General features: G+C 44.6%; 1 protein-coding gene across 5 annotated transcripts in view; it reads left to right on the top strand.

Annotated features, from left to right (window-relative positions):
- The first annotated feature begins 5686 nt into the window (after positions 1-5686).
- The window catches only part of HTR1F (5-hydroxytryptamine receptor 1F), a 128497-nt gene continuing 119597 nt past the window's right edge, over positions 5687-14586 (top strand). For all 5 annotated transcript variants that reach the window (XR_007509082.1, XR_007509081.1, XM_049824812.1 and 2 more), the window contains exon 1: positions 5687-5994. The gene's annotated coding sequence lies outside the window, so the exon portion shown is untranslated. The remainder of the gene's footprint in view (positions 5995-14586) is intronic.

The following is a 14586-nucleotide window of genomic DNA, read 5'->3' as shown; positions in this document are numbered from 1 at the left end:
CTAAAACCTTTCTCTGTCCCTCTGTCTTATGCCTGACACACAGCGGCAGGAAAACACAATGGAGGTAAAGTAACAGGAGGAACCAGGCAACAACAGAAGCAGCAAATACCAAGTTACAACATGTAGCAGCTTGCTACCACATGTAACTAGTTTCCACAGTGGGGTTTTCTTGGGGGATTGAGGGGGGTGGTCAGCGGTGCGAAACAGTTTACAGAGCTCCCATACTTTCAGGCACCAGCACCTTAGCCCTCACTGGGGATTTTACTGGCTATCCCCAAGGGCACAGAGGATGGGAATGTGCCCACTCAGGCTGAGCAGGACAAGGTGCACGTAGGAGAAAGTTACAGAAGTCCTTCACAAACGAATGGCTGTTTTTTTGTGGTGTTGTTTTCTGCTATGTAACTAAACACTCTTGTCTTCTTAGCGTTATCTTGGTAATGAAAAACCCATATTGTTCTTACCTGGTACAATACTCTTCTCATGACCCCAATTTGTTACATGCAGGCACACACACTACTCCCCGCTACAGAATATTCTGCTGAGATCTTCACAGCTAAAATACATTAAAGAAGCCACTGAGTGTGTCTATATACAGCTAACTTTAAATCCACTCCGCCCCAGTTTGCCACACCTACAGTGCCAAAGACCAACAGCCTTTGGCCGGTGCTCTCCTCTGACTATGCCGGGGCATGATCTCACAGCGCTGGTTAGCACAGACTACCATCAGTCACACCCATGACCATGATACAAATTAAACAGCGTAGGCAATGATATCTTCATGCTCAAGTCATTGCTCTGGTCCTACTTTGTTTGCTGGAAAGATGTGGCTCTGTAAGTCTGCACAGGCATACCCTGAGCTGAGGAATGAGGAGGGAATAGTAGCTACCCATTAACCTCCTAGTCCATCTGCAGCACAAAAGCGGGAGCTTTACCACAGTCTTCACCAGCATGGTCTTTGCTCTTCCAGAGCAAAAGCCTTTCTTTTCTCAAACCCATGCCTGGAAAGGAGGAAGTATATGAGGAAAAAAACCCAGCATGCCGACCTGATTAACATCCAGGCCCGTGGATACAATCCAGGCAGAGAGGAAAGGTGGCTGTCAGCAAACCCCAGCCAGCAAATTTACATTAGTGAATGGGAAAGGATGGAGCAGCAGGGAACAATTAAAGCTTCTTAACATCCCTGGAAAGAAACGTCCCAGAAAGAAACAGAGCCTGCAAACAAAGGAATGCCACACAGGAAATACAAATAATCCACCTGATTTATTGCAGAAGGGGAATTTAAATGTGATGAAAAAGCTCTCAGGCTTTCAGATGTATGGAGTCTGTAGTGCTGAGAAGGGCAGAGAGCTTACAAAGGCTGGTAGCTCACAAACCAGCTCCAATCTTCTTTTGCTCTGTATTAATGCGAGGCAGAGTTTGCAGACAGAGAAAGAGGACAGCAACCTGGACTTCATGGCCAAGATACTGGAGTTTCAAACACCATGGTAAACTGAGGATTCCCTGCCCCACTCTCCTTCCACACTAGCTTTACATGCCAGCTCATTATCATTTAGCACACCAGCCCTGGGGAGGGAGAGCTGAGACGCCAGACAGGCCATTAGCCGACATGCTCAGGGAATAAGTAGCTCCACAAGTCTCATCTCTTCCCGAGGCTCTGAATGCACTGCAGGGTACTGCTGCTTTTTTGTCCACCCCCAAGGTGATAAATGCAAAGAGCGGAGAAAGGCTGTCTTTTGAAGTGGAGGGTGACTGTGACTCATGCCAATCTTCCATAGCGTTGCTGATGTCTTCAGATCCAGATTTTCTGATTTAGTTTGCAGAAAGTTTATAGCAAAATGGACAGAAATCCCTCTTGGGGTTCTCCTGGCCATAGATATACATGGAGAATTGTCTCTGAACAAATTTCTGAGATGCTGGTGACCAACTCTGTCAGCTCAAGGAAGAAGCTGGGACTAGCATCATCACTGGTGATGAACATTGTTTGGAAACAAAAGATAGGGAATGTAATCTTGAATTCAAGGAACTCAATTATTTTATTGTTCATCTAAGAAAATGTTTCTCTCTGCATCAAGTCTCTCAGAAAGGGCCTGAAATGCATGTCACAAAACTCAACAGTGTTCTGCATCCACAGACAGCCACCATGCCAATTTTTTATTTGCTTTTTTATTTGTCATTCACATAATCCATTATAATTATTTGTGTTGTCATAGTGTCTTGGAGCCCGAGTCCAGGATCAAGACTTTGATGTGGTCGGTGATCTAGAAACTCAGGGCAAAAAAGACTGTCTCAAAAAACTTGAGATCTAAACATGTAAGAAGCGTGGGCCTGCTTCCACCAGTATATGTAGTGGCCCTGAAAGCAGCTATTACCTGTTCATTGACCTATTTTTTATTTTTTTTTTTTTCAAATGCAGGGGATTAACTAGCTTTATCTAAACTAATGCAACTACTGCTTAAGCTAAGTAAAACTTTCTCACCATTGCTCAACTTTCAGTTTGATGCACACTTTTTCTAAACTGAAGTTTAAAACAATCAGGAAATACTTTTTCATAAGCCCAATGGCTAGGTGTGTTGTAGAACAGCTTGCTGGAGGGATAGAGCGGATACCAAAAGTATAAATGTGTTCAAAAAGTTTCTGTAGGCATTCTTATAAAAAAGATCCCTTGAGGTGATTACATACAAAGGCATAGCTAGCATTTCAAACTTGTGTTGGCTAAGCTTCAGCAAGATGAGAGGGTGTACCAGGACAAGGATTCCTCTGTATTTGACCAGGTCTTATACTCTTTTCCTAAGTACCCACTGCCAGCTCTCCTCAGAGAGAAGATAATGGACTTAGAAGGACTTTCTGTGTGACCCAGCATGACTGTTCCTACGTAAAGGAACACAACAAAAAAATTTTCTCTGAAAAATAAGTTTTAAATTACTAGCTGTTATAATCAAAACAGAAAAACTCCTTCTTGCTACCACCAAAGCTATTGCTATGAGGTACACCAGCTGATCAAGATGCCACTACATTGGGTAGGGGCAGCTTTGCTCATGAAGTACAATCTGAAGATGAGCCACAGTTTGAAACCAAAAGAACACACAAAGAACAAAGTAGCAGTGAGCAAACCCAAAGCAAACACCACAGGAAGCAAGAGGTCCTAAGAAGATATTTGAAGAAGGAGCTGGAGAGACTACTTACTCACACTGTGACATGCAATGCCCATGCACACTGTTTTGGGAATTACTAGAGAATTTCTGCCACCATCAATGTCGCTCGAGCGGTTTTCCCTAGCAGAAAAATCTTTTTAAAAGGTTTATAGGCACTTGTTGTGGTTTAACCCCAGCCAGCAACTAAGTACCATGCAGCCGCTCACTCACTCCCCCCCCATCCAGTGGGATGGGGGAGAAAATCGGGGAAAAAAGAAGTAAAACTCATGGGTTGAGATAAGGACAGTTTAATAGAACAGAAAAGAAGAAACTAATAATGATAATGATAACACTAATAAAATGACAACAGTAGTAATAAAAGGATTGGAATGTACAAATGATGCGCAGGGCAATTGCTCACCACCTGCCGACCGACACTCAGCTAGTCCCTGAGCGGCAATTCCCTGCCCCCACTTCCCAGTTCCTATACTAGATGGGACGTCCCGTCCCATGGTATGGAATACCCCGTTGGCCAGTTTGGGTCAGGTTGTGTCCCAGGCTGTGTCCTGTGCCAACTTCTTGTGCCCCTCCAGCTTTCTCGCTGGCTGGGCATGAGAAGCTGAAAAATCCTTGACATTAGTCTAACCACTACTGAGCAACAACTGCAAACATCAGTGTGTTATCAACATTCTTCGCATACTGAACTCAAAACATATCACTGTACCAGCTACTAGGCAGACAGTTAACTCTATCCCAGCTGAAACCAGGACAGCACTGCAGAAAAATCATATACTAAATTGTCAGTTCTGGAAAGTCACTTTCACATTCCTGTTATACTGAGTGTAATGGCACCAGCCTGAAGCCAGATGCAAACCACAGAGCAAACAGAGGTTAATCATAAACAGTCAACTCATACTCATCAGGAGCAGTGGACAGAGTAGGACTGTTTTGCTTAACCTCTGCTATTTCTAAGGTCACTTGTATAATTAAAACTTCAGTCATTAATTCAAACAATAGCAGGAGACACACGTGACTGGTAGCTGAGGGAGGAGAAGACTGTATTCACTAGTGCCAAAACCTGCAAAAGAAAAACCTGTGTTCAGCTGACATAAAACTGGAACTTAAAAAGCCTGCAGAAGACAAGTCCTAAGCAGCCACCTCAGAATCTGGCAGACACCGAATGATCCAGGGAGACTGCCTCTAATTGAGCGATGAAACTGCAACGTGGCTGTGTGATGCAGATAGTTGTTAGAGCTGCTATCTATAAAGGTTTTCCTTTGCCTTTTTGAATAGCCAAATGTATAAATGAACTTCTAACACTCTCAGGTTTTTAATGTTTTGGTGGAATAAAAGTTTGCAACGGAACGCAGGGGCTGGTTTCACTGAAACGCGCTTTGGTTTGCTTCCAAAACAGGGACTTGTATAAACAGAGGTCCAGGTGAACAACACAGATCGTGAGCTGAAGGAAAGGGTATACGTTGTTTACTAACTAGCACCCAGGATTACTTGGTACCAAGGCAAAATACGCATCAGGGAAGTGAATTGCATGCAGCGCGTACAGAGGAGCTGGAAGCACTGCTTGCCAACGGCTTGTCCGTGTGGTGCTCAGCGTCCTCGATGGCCTAGAAGCAACCCCCGAGACGTCTTGAAGCCCGATGCCGAGTGCAGAGAAGAGGGAGAGAGCAAGCACGGGGCGGGTGTGCAGCTCCTGGTGGGTGCTGAGGAGCCTGGGGCCCGGCCCGGGGGCAGCAGGGCGGTGACCTCCCACGCGTGCCTAAGCACACCGCGGAGGTATCCCGCTTCAAACGCTCCTGGTCCGAACGGGTGACCCTGCCAGCTGCTCTTTCGCCTTCGCAGAAGAACTGAGCACACGCTCGTCTCCGCTGCACCACGTTACGCGCAGCTCGGCGGCTTTTCCTCTCACAGCCCGGTCATAACGTTTCGGAGGAGGCTGACGCTCTCCTCCATGAGCACGCGCTTCCGAGGACCCCAAATCCCACGGGAATCGGGTGCTCTGGAAACAGACCATTCCCCTTCTTCCCCCCGCAGGAGGCAGAGACTGAGAAGGCGACGGCTGGGCAGCAGCCTTTCCACCCAATTTGGGACGCACCAGGGCCCCCCCCCTCCCCAAGCCCCGAGGATTCGCGCGGCTCCTCCCAGCCGGCGTCCGGCTCGGGGAGCCGGGAAGGCGGCGCAAGCGCCGGGCAGCCCCGGGCAGGGTCCCCTCCTGCTCCCCGCGCAGTCAGGCGGGGGCGCCGTCCGCTGCACCCGAGCGGGGCGGGGGAACCACCCGGCGGGTAGTCTCATCCCCGCGGCGGCCCGGGAGCCGCGGGCAGCGCCGGCGGAGCCGAGCCGAGCATCGCCGAGCCGAGCCGAGCCGCATCCCGGCGCCCTCCCCCGGCGGCGGCTGCCCCGCCCCGCCCCGCCTCGCCCCGCCCCGCCCCGCCTCGCCCCGCCCCGCCCCGCCTCGCCCCGCCCCGCCCCGCCCCGCCCCGCCCCGCCGGCTCCCGCGACGCGCGCAAGTTGCGAGGCGGCGGAAGGGCGCGGAGCCGCCTCGCCCGCAGCCCGGCGGCCGGAGGAGCTGCCGGGGCGGCGCTGGAGTTTGCCCGGCCGGCTGGTGCCTTCCCTGCCCTCCGGCCCCCTCCTCCCTTCCCCTCCCTTTTTCCCCCTCCCTTAGCCGTGTTTTCTTCTTTTTCGCTTTTGGCGGGGGCAGCCGTGGCTGCGGAGGGAAGCGCTTTGCTCTCCGCGCTCCGGCGCCTGCCGCGGTGCGGATGCGTGTGGACGAGTCCTCGCGAAAACAGCTCCCGACGTTTCCAAAAAAAACCCAAACCCAAACAAACCACCCACTTGGATAATTAAAACGGTAAATCGAGCTAACTTTTCATTATCTTGCTTGCTGTGTGCTTATATATGTAGATATTAATGGCTTAGCGGGCTTCATTTTGTCATCCTTCGGGTTTCGTTAATTAGCTTCTCTTGTGCTGCCGGACAGCTTGAAATATTATTGGGGTTTTGAACAGAGCAGGACTCTGTTTCTGCCTGGTCCTAAAGTTGGACCGAGGAATGAAACCCTTTCTAGTTCATGCCGGCCTCGCAAATATGTTTACTTGTTTTATTAACCTGAACGTAGATGGGATTTCATGTGGCAGCATCTCTTTGAGTTTGCTTTTCCTTACTTTAATTTCTGCTGATGCAATCTAATACAGCATAGATGTGTGTGTGCTACACACAGGCAATCCTGTATGCTGATTGATTTTGTATGCTGGCATTCACGTCTGAAAATCCAAGCAGGCTTTGAATCTCTTTAGTTTATGATGTTAACAAGTGAACTGTCTTCCAGTTTTATCCTAATTCAGCTTGTGGATCCTGCCAAGACAAGGTCACCCAAACCAAACCAAGTGGTATTTCTCAGCCCTGTAATTATTTAGTTTCCGTTTAAGTGATAGAAACATGCTATGGTTTGCACAGTGTGTACAATTTGTGTAGCTTCTTAATCCGATAGGCTTTGGTTTGAGAGGTTATCCATTTTATACAGTCACTGTATTAGCTGGGTGCTTTATGAGACTGGGCAACCCCAGGCTTTGTGCACGTTAGGAAAACCAACTTTAGGAGATTATATGTCTTTGCTTTGTTAGATGTTATAATTTCATAGACGTTTATGCTCTTTACTATTAGCTATTCTTCTTGGAGTATTAACCCAAGCAGATATTTACCTGAGGAAAATAAAAATGAGAGATCAGTTTAAAAAAAAAAAAAAATCGGTGTATATGTGGAAAAAGTTTGCCTTATTCTCTTAAAATAAGAGAAAATCAGAGTATCAGATGCGTAGTTGGTAAAAATGACAGACCTGAACTTTGCTGTAAAATAAGAGCTAAACGTCCAAGTTTAACTCAGGAAAAACTTAGCTTAGTGTAGACTCTGTTCCTTTTCATTGAGACTGTTTCTTTCCTTTCTGAGAAGTCAGTCATGGATTGATCTACCTACCTGTACATGCATGTGCATATACACCTGCACGGGCACACGTACCAACCTGAGAGTGTCCAAGCACAGGACGTGTGATTCTAGTTTTTGAGCCACGGAGGACTACAAACAATGGTGGGAAAAGGAAAAAAGGATAGGAGATGTACAACGTTTACTTTTCGGCATATATTTTAGTGACCCTAGCTTGGAGTCTGGTCTCAGTAGTCAAAGAAGAGAGACAGGACCCCACGTGCCCTTCAGAGCACCTAGCATACGCTTCTGTTCTGAACTGCTGCGTGTTGCGATTAGATCTTCCTTTGAAATCGTCTTCCAAAAACTTATGTTCATCCACCATTTATCTTCTTAGTGCTGAAAATGGGATAGAATGTGCATTCATTGATTATTTCTAGTCTGCTAATTATTAAGATCCGTTGACCCAAGAGACAAATATTTGGCTTGGGGGCTAAAAATAAACTTTGTTCACGAACGTACAAATGGCTGTGTGCTGACACTGCACGCTAACTTTCTGCAGTATTGCACTGAACTGGAATATGGAAGTAGGGGGCATTGTTTCTCCCGCACCTAGGACATGGTCAGCAGCGCTGCTCAAAGCATTGCTCACTCCAGGGAATATTACTGTCTGAACGCTACAAAACGTACAGCAGTGACCTGTGCATCAGGCTGTTTTAAGGTACTGTAAGCACACTACTCTTGGTACCTCTGCCTCTTCACAATTACCATTCACAGGTGTGATAGTGCCTTCTTTCTTTGGTGTGATTTCTGCCAAGTCTAGATTTCTGCCAAGCCTGTCATAAATATCTGAAAGTTTTTTCATTTTGATTGTGGAGACTGAAGCACTTCGAGTGTCAAAGGAGGAAAAAAAGGTAATCAACTCCAAGCCATTGCGAAATGTTAATACAATAACTTAAATAGACTTTTAGGTAAGCCAGAAACTCTGCTTTCTTAAGACGAGATTAATCAAGCGTCCGGGGTTTTTTTTATTTTTCCCAGAAGTTTTGGACTCTACAGCTCTCACTGCCTTCAGTGAAACCTGCAAATAAGTTTTCTTGTATAGTTCTCGCAGAGTCCCTCCTCCTTCCTTTCTTCCTCCCCCCCGCCGCAAGCTCCAAATTACCTGCTTTTTCATCCAGGCAGCAAATGAAAGGACTAACAGAATACGCTCAGGCAGGAGGCACTCACTGCTTGTAGAATCTGACTTTTCAATACCAAGATTCCTCTTGAGGGGTTACAGACAAAAAGGGCTCACGCTGCACATGACATCTCTCAGATGCTCACGGCATTTTGTGCCAATTCCACTATTTTAGTGTTTAAGAGGGCATAAGTGATTAAAATTCAGATATTTTTAATAACTTACTAATGCACAGCTGTTAGAAGTTACAACTGGAGTTATTGGATCTGAAAAAGTAATACATTTTGTCCCAATTTCCTTTAAGTTCTTAATTGGAAAAAGCCTTATACACTGCCAGATTCAGTGGCTTGCCCCTAGTATTAGCGCTTCACCCAGCGACAGGGAGGGAAAAAAATGCATAGCTTCAAAATGAATGAGAAATTGACTTTAAGACAGCTTTAGTACTTGAAAACAGTTTTTATATCTTTGTCTTTTAAATGACTAATCTCTACCTGTGGGTGTCCATTTAACCTGTGAGATAACTTTAGAAACTGCTGGAGGCAATTTGTACTATAGGATCTTAAGTGATTAACATTAGGTACACAATATAATGCATTTTCAGTATTTGACGGGTTGTATCTCTTGGCTTTGGATCTTTTTTTTTTTTTTTTTTTTTTTTTTTTTTTAATGTTACATTCTTGCCTGCAGGGTTTCTCTGTAATTTATGATCACAAACAAAGGTTACAGACTCTCTAATTCAAGCTTCAACTGTTACAGCATTTTTATACAAATGCTCATTTACTTTGACTGATCCTTCTTGCTAAATGCTATGACAAAGTGATCCATTATTCTGCAACTATTGTGTGAAGATATGATTCTGTGAAAAATGTGTCTCCTGATTATATTTTTTTGCAAACTAATTATATATATCAACATAATGTTGCCCTCTACTACTACATTATGTTTCCAAATGTAATAAAGTTGGAAAAGTTTCAATGCAAGAACAAAACAGAGTATTTTTTCAGTTGGCGTTTGATGCCCATGGTGGGAAAGTTGCACAAGGCAGTGGCTCCTGGCAGAGAAGCAAGTCCTTCAGTGTATACACTTCAGATTTTAATTAAAACCAGGGCACATTTCAGAAAATGTTGGGAATGTGTATTATATATATTGAATGTCAAGTGTTACTTTCATGGTAGTTCATCTTACAAATTAGTGATGGAGTAAGAGAAGGGAATTGATGGTCGTTTCCTTCACACTGTCTTCATATCCTCAGTTCTCCTGCGGTTCCTGGAGGAAGAAAAGCGCATGGGAGTACAGTAATCTATGCAGACCTAGACATCCTAAGAATTGACTAAACACTTTTGAGTTTACCTTGCCTACAGTAGGAGTGTATCACATTGTAATTTGGGAGGCTTACTTGGAAATGGAAGAGTTATGAAGCTGGGTTTGACTCTTACAGCTGTGCTTCTCTGTGTATGCATCTGCAGGTCTTCTGCAGGAGAGAGGCAGAGCACCTGAGACTAAAGGCTGGTTAGCTAGTTTTAAATAGCAAACATGGCTTGCTCTACCATGAAGCATCTGCAGCTCAGCACCCCAAAAAGACGTGCTCCCTCATCACTGGCTTCATTGAAAAATGAGAGGATTTCTATAAAGCACTAGTTGTGATAATGTCTTTCGAAAAACTACATCAGCATATAAGCAAGTAGCCTTGTTGGATATGTTTAAGCATTGTTTCTTCTTGTCAAAATGCAAGCTGAATTTTGAAAGTTTGGGGTTGAGCGGCAAGCAGCCCCAAATTAAAGACAGGGCTTATCAAAGTGAAAAAAATGGCCACCTAAATTCATTTTTTGAAATTACTTTTCCCTAGCAAAATATGGGGCCTAATTCATTGCATTTTAAAAGAAACCATTACTCCACTATGTTAAATGACAGCGTTACTTTTTCAGGCTTTGACTGAACAGGGTTTTTGATGACAGTGGAAAATAGAAAGGTTTGATGGCAAAAACATCCAAAAATGAATCAGCAAGTCAGCTGGCCCACGTGCAAATACAGCAGTTATGCCTTAGGTGATGAACGGTTAAAAAGTCATTCTCTGCGACAGGGAATATTGGATTGCAGAGATGGCTTATTAGCAGGACTGTTACTATGAGGTGCAAAGAGAGGCTAAGGTGATCTAGCTACCTACTTGTGTATATAAATATGTGTGTGCGCTTACATGCATATGTACACAAACAGACACATCAATTCCACAGAGGGCAAATACAAAACCCATATGAATGAATAAAAAGCTGCAATGAATTATGAAGGAACATTAGGAATGTGACTTGCTGGAGAAAGAGGAAAGGAGAGCAGAAGCAAAAACTGAGAGTCACAGAAAGGTCTGATCCACTATGTATATTTTGGACAGAGTAGGTGAGAAGGACTGGAACTGGCTTACCTAACCCAGAAAAGCTACTGCTTGTGCAGTAATGAGAGGTGGTTAGAATTTGATGGATATTTTATGATAACACAAAGCCAGGAATTCCTCCAAAGGGTACTTTGTACCTATTGAAGTGTGGTATTTGGCAGCTTCTCCGGACTTAAGGAGAACTTCTGAACTCTGCTGCTATAAGTCACAATCAAAAACACGACAATTTTAGAAACTTTTGACCTTCAAAGTAGAATTTATGAGCGTTTAAGTACTATACCTGTAACTGTCTAGTCCTGTCTGCAATTGCAATTATGGGACAGAAACAGTCAACAGTCAGATTCCTCTTCCCCCTTTTTCATAATAGTGGTAATAAAAGTTTATTTTAATCAAGTTTCATTCCTTTTGCCCATAGCAACACTTCCTTCCTAGAGCTGTCTGCAGCTGGTTCCTACAGCAGCTGAAGGAGGAGAGCAGAACAGTTGGCTTAGGTCTTTTCATGGACAGAGATGCCGAATGTTCCCTGCTTGTTGCTTCCTACCTCTGACAGGGGACACGGTGCTCGGTGAATCACTCTTAAGGTCAGCAGCGTAGTGTGACTTCAGCATCACATTGCATCTTCTCTCCTCCCTCTTTCTCCCAGTCTCACCATCTTTCTTACCTCCCAGCAGCTAGGTTTCAGGCAGACCACGCTCTCCTCATCCTCAGCCGTTTGAGTTTCCTGGTCTTTTGACCTCCTGCATCGCTACTGATTGCACTCACGTGAAAGCACTGACACTGCCCTGACTGAAAAACTTTCTCTGTGGGAAGCGATAATCATTGTGGCCGTTGTTTTTCCCTGAGTCCAGAAGCCAGTGTGCATAAGACTTTTTGTAGGGCTGCTGCAGCATAAGAAAACCAAGCATTCTCCAGTTGTAAGTGCAGATGATTTCTGTGTATCATAATCGCATTTGGTAGTCTCTAGATGCATAGATTTGGGCCGTGATTGGAGCTTTTGCTGAAGAAGAGTGATCCTTCCTCTGGGAGAAAAGGAACACATTCCTGTCTTTTTACCTAGCATAAACACTGTTGATTGATAGCATTAAATCTATTCAGTTTATTTGTACTAAGTGTAAGATAATCTGCGAAGTTCAACATGGAAAAAAAGTAGCTATCAGTACTCATTCTCTTAGCCTTAGCTTTGTGCTAGATTATAAAAGATCAGCATGGCTTGGACAAACCACTGTAGTAGGTGGTGATGGAGCCCACGGAGTACAAGTTTCCTAACTCATTGTGATGACTGTGGTTCACTGAGTCACTGGTGAGAAGGGGGTGCTCTGAAACCAAGAGACAAGTGAAACAGACAGGTCTATTATGAAAAGATGATCTTTGGGAGAGATTTGAGGCCACAGTTTATTGGTATCTCAACCACTAGAGGATGTAGGCAAATTTGGACCACATCTGTATTGTTTATGGATGAGTTATCACAGTATTTTCCTCCAGCTGGAGGAAACAATAATAAATCCTAGCAACTACAGGGCAAGCTTCTAACATTGCCACAGACACAAAGCAATAAATGTGGCTTGGGTGAAAACAGTAGGAGGAGTGCGTACCACTGTCCGGAAAACTTTACTCAGAAAATAGGTCTTAATAACTCATTATAACAACTACTTTCAAGTTGTAAGGCTTGCACCACTTGTGATTGTCCAGGACACTCTCCTGGGTATCACATAATGTTTTAATTAATAGTTTAGCAATAATTAGTGTTTACTTATTCATTAACAGTTTAGCTGAGGGAGTAACTTGTACACTTGGTAAGTGTGCAGGTGATAAAAGGTTCAGGAAGAATGCAAATGGGTTGAACAATTGAGTTAGAATTTAAAGTTGTTTCAAGAAATGTAGCTGAATAGAACAAGTATCAAGGATACTCTTGGGCAGGACCAACCAAGAGTGCAAATGTAACAGCAGAAATGACTGACTGGGCAGAAACGTACATCCCAACATGTGTCAGCAACCTCACAGAGCTGATTCACGTTCAGACGATGTAACCGGCGGATGCTTTTTGAGAAACTGCTCCGCGGCCACACACATCCTGAATCTGGGCGCATGGGGAACAGAGAGAGGTCTGCAAGGGGGGGGCGTGCTCTGGAGCCGAGGTGACCCCAGCGCGGGCACTGCCTCACTGAGAGGACGCAGCCAAGCGCAGGCCAGGAGAGCCAAGTGGTGGTAACGGGACCCATGGACAGACCCGGCACAGCGAGGGGTTGAGCCAGGGCCAGGGGCTACCCGAGGGAGCAGCTGGGAGCAAAAAATGACATCGACATTATTTAATAACGCAGAAAAAATCCAAATGTACTGGACAAAACAAGCAAATAATATAATTATCTGCTCAAGAAAACAGGGAAGTCAAACTTCAGAAGTCTAATAGCTTTTGGTCTCTGTAAAAGATGCATTTAAGGTTGTTGATTTCTTTCCTAAGGAAATAACTTCCATTCTGTCCTCTCTAACACTTGTATCTACATAAACAATCTTCTATATTGGGTTTGCCCAACATAATGGCATCATTACCATCTCTTCTGCACAAAGGATTTTTACATTAGGGTTATAAATTAAGCTCATTCTCACTCTGCCTTTTACTGAAGGCTTTTAATTTTTTTTCTTCCAGCCAAACCTCACTCTTCTCAAGGACTGTACTGCAGGTCTTATTATGAAATTACCTGAAGACTGACAGTTGCCAGTGGCAAAAAAGGTCCCTGCTGTTTTGGAAAAGATGAAATGTGTGTTTCTTTTCATCTAGGCCAAAAGCCTTGGGTGGTTGTGGGATTTGGTTTTTTTTGTTTGTTTGGGGTTTGGTGCTTAATTAATATTTTAGGATGTTTATATCTAGAATAAACAACTATTTTCTATTAATAATGAGGATCTGTGGGTGTGTGTACACTGTCACTTCTGCCGTTAAGTCCCTATCTCCTGATCATCCAAACTGTATGAATGTTAGTTTGTTTGGACCCTCTTACAGAGCAAACCAATCTGTTTCCTCCAAGACAAAAGCCAGGTGTGGATTTGGAGAGGATTTGCTGAGGAGACCATTTCAGATAAGCACAATAGCTGAGACCATACCCAGATTGTGATCTTTCTGTCCTACATAGTATTTTCCAGCAGACCTTCTGTGCTTAAGGGCTCAGATGCCCTCAGGCCATGTCCAAGGACATGCAGCCTACCTCCCCCTTGGTAGTATGCTATCAAACTACCATTCCACTGGGTCAGCTGTCACATCAATTCAGGTATTTTGAACCATAAAACCTCTGAAAAATAGTAATAATGTCTCAGCCACAGGGACCTGTGCTAGGTGCCATGCAGTGGGGGCACAGCTGTTTGCACCGCTCTAAATGGAGTTCACATGAATATTGTGGGCACCAGCCACGCTTAGGCTAGGGAGCAGGGATCTCACAGCAATACAGGCATCTCTTCTGTTTGCTTAAGATATACTTGGTTCAGGCTTAAGTTTTTTGTTTGCATTTCAGATTTTGACAATGGCCTAGTGACACGAATAAGTTTTCTCCTTGGGGAAAGCAGACTAGGCACTCTTCAGTCCAGGGCAAGCCAGTTACTGCCAGACAGACGACAAATGAAAGCAGCAAGATGAGCAGCCTAGGACGCCTGCATTAGTTTTTGGCACAAAAGTCAGTGGTGCTTTGAGCTATCTGTAAAGACAAATTTCACCTAGAAAAGACCGATCTTTGGGTACAGCCACTAAAGGAAGACAAGTAAAGAGGGCTTAAGTGTGGAGCCTGCTCATGACTGTCTGTACTGGCAACAAGTACCTGTAAGTTGTGGGCTATCCAGATCCCCAAGTAACAGCAAAGAATAGGAGCTTTCCAAACACTGACAGTTTTCTGGAAAATGACTTGTTCTTTGGTGAAGCATTTGCACGGTCTCTGGTGAACAACAGTCTGAGCTGTGTATCTACGCTATCGTTACAG

This window comes from Accipiter gentilis, chromosome 21, assembly GCF_929443795.1.
Source record: "Accipiter gentilis chromosome 21, bAccGen1.1, whole genome shotgun sequence".
NCBI classification, from domain to species: Eukaryota; Metazoa; Chordata; class Aves; order Accipitriformes; family Accipitridae; genus Astur; species Astur gentilis.
The sequence above is the reverse complement of the archived record's forward strand: the minus strand, read 5'-3'. Positions and strand labels throughout refer to the sequence as shown.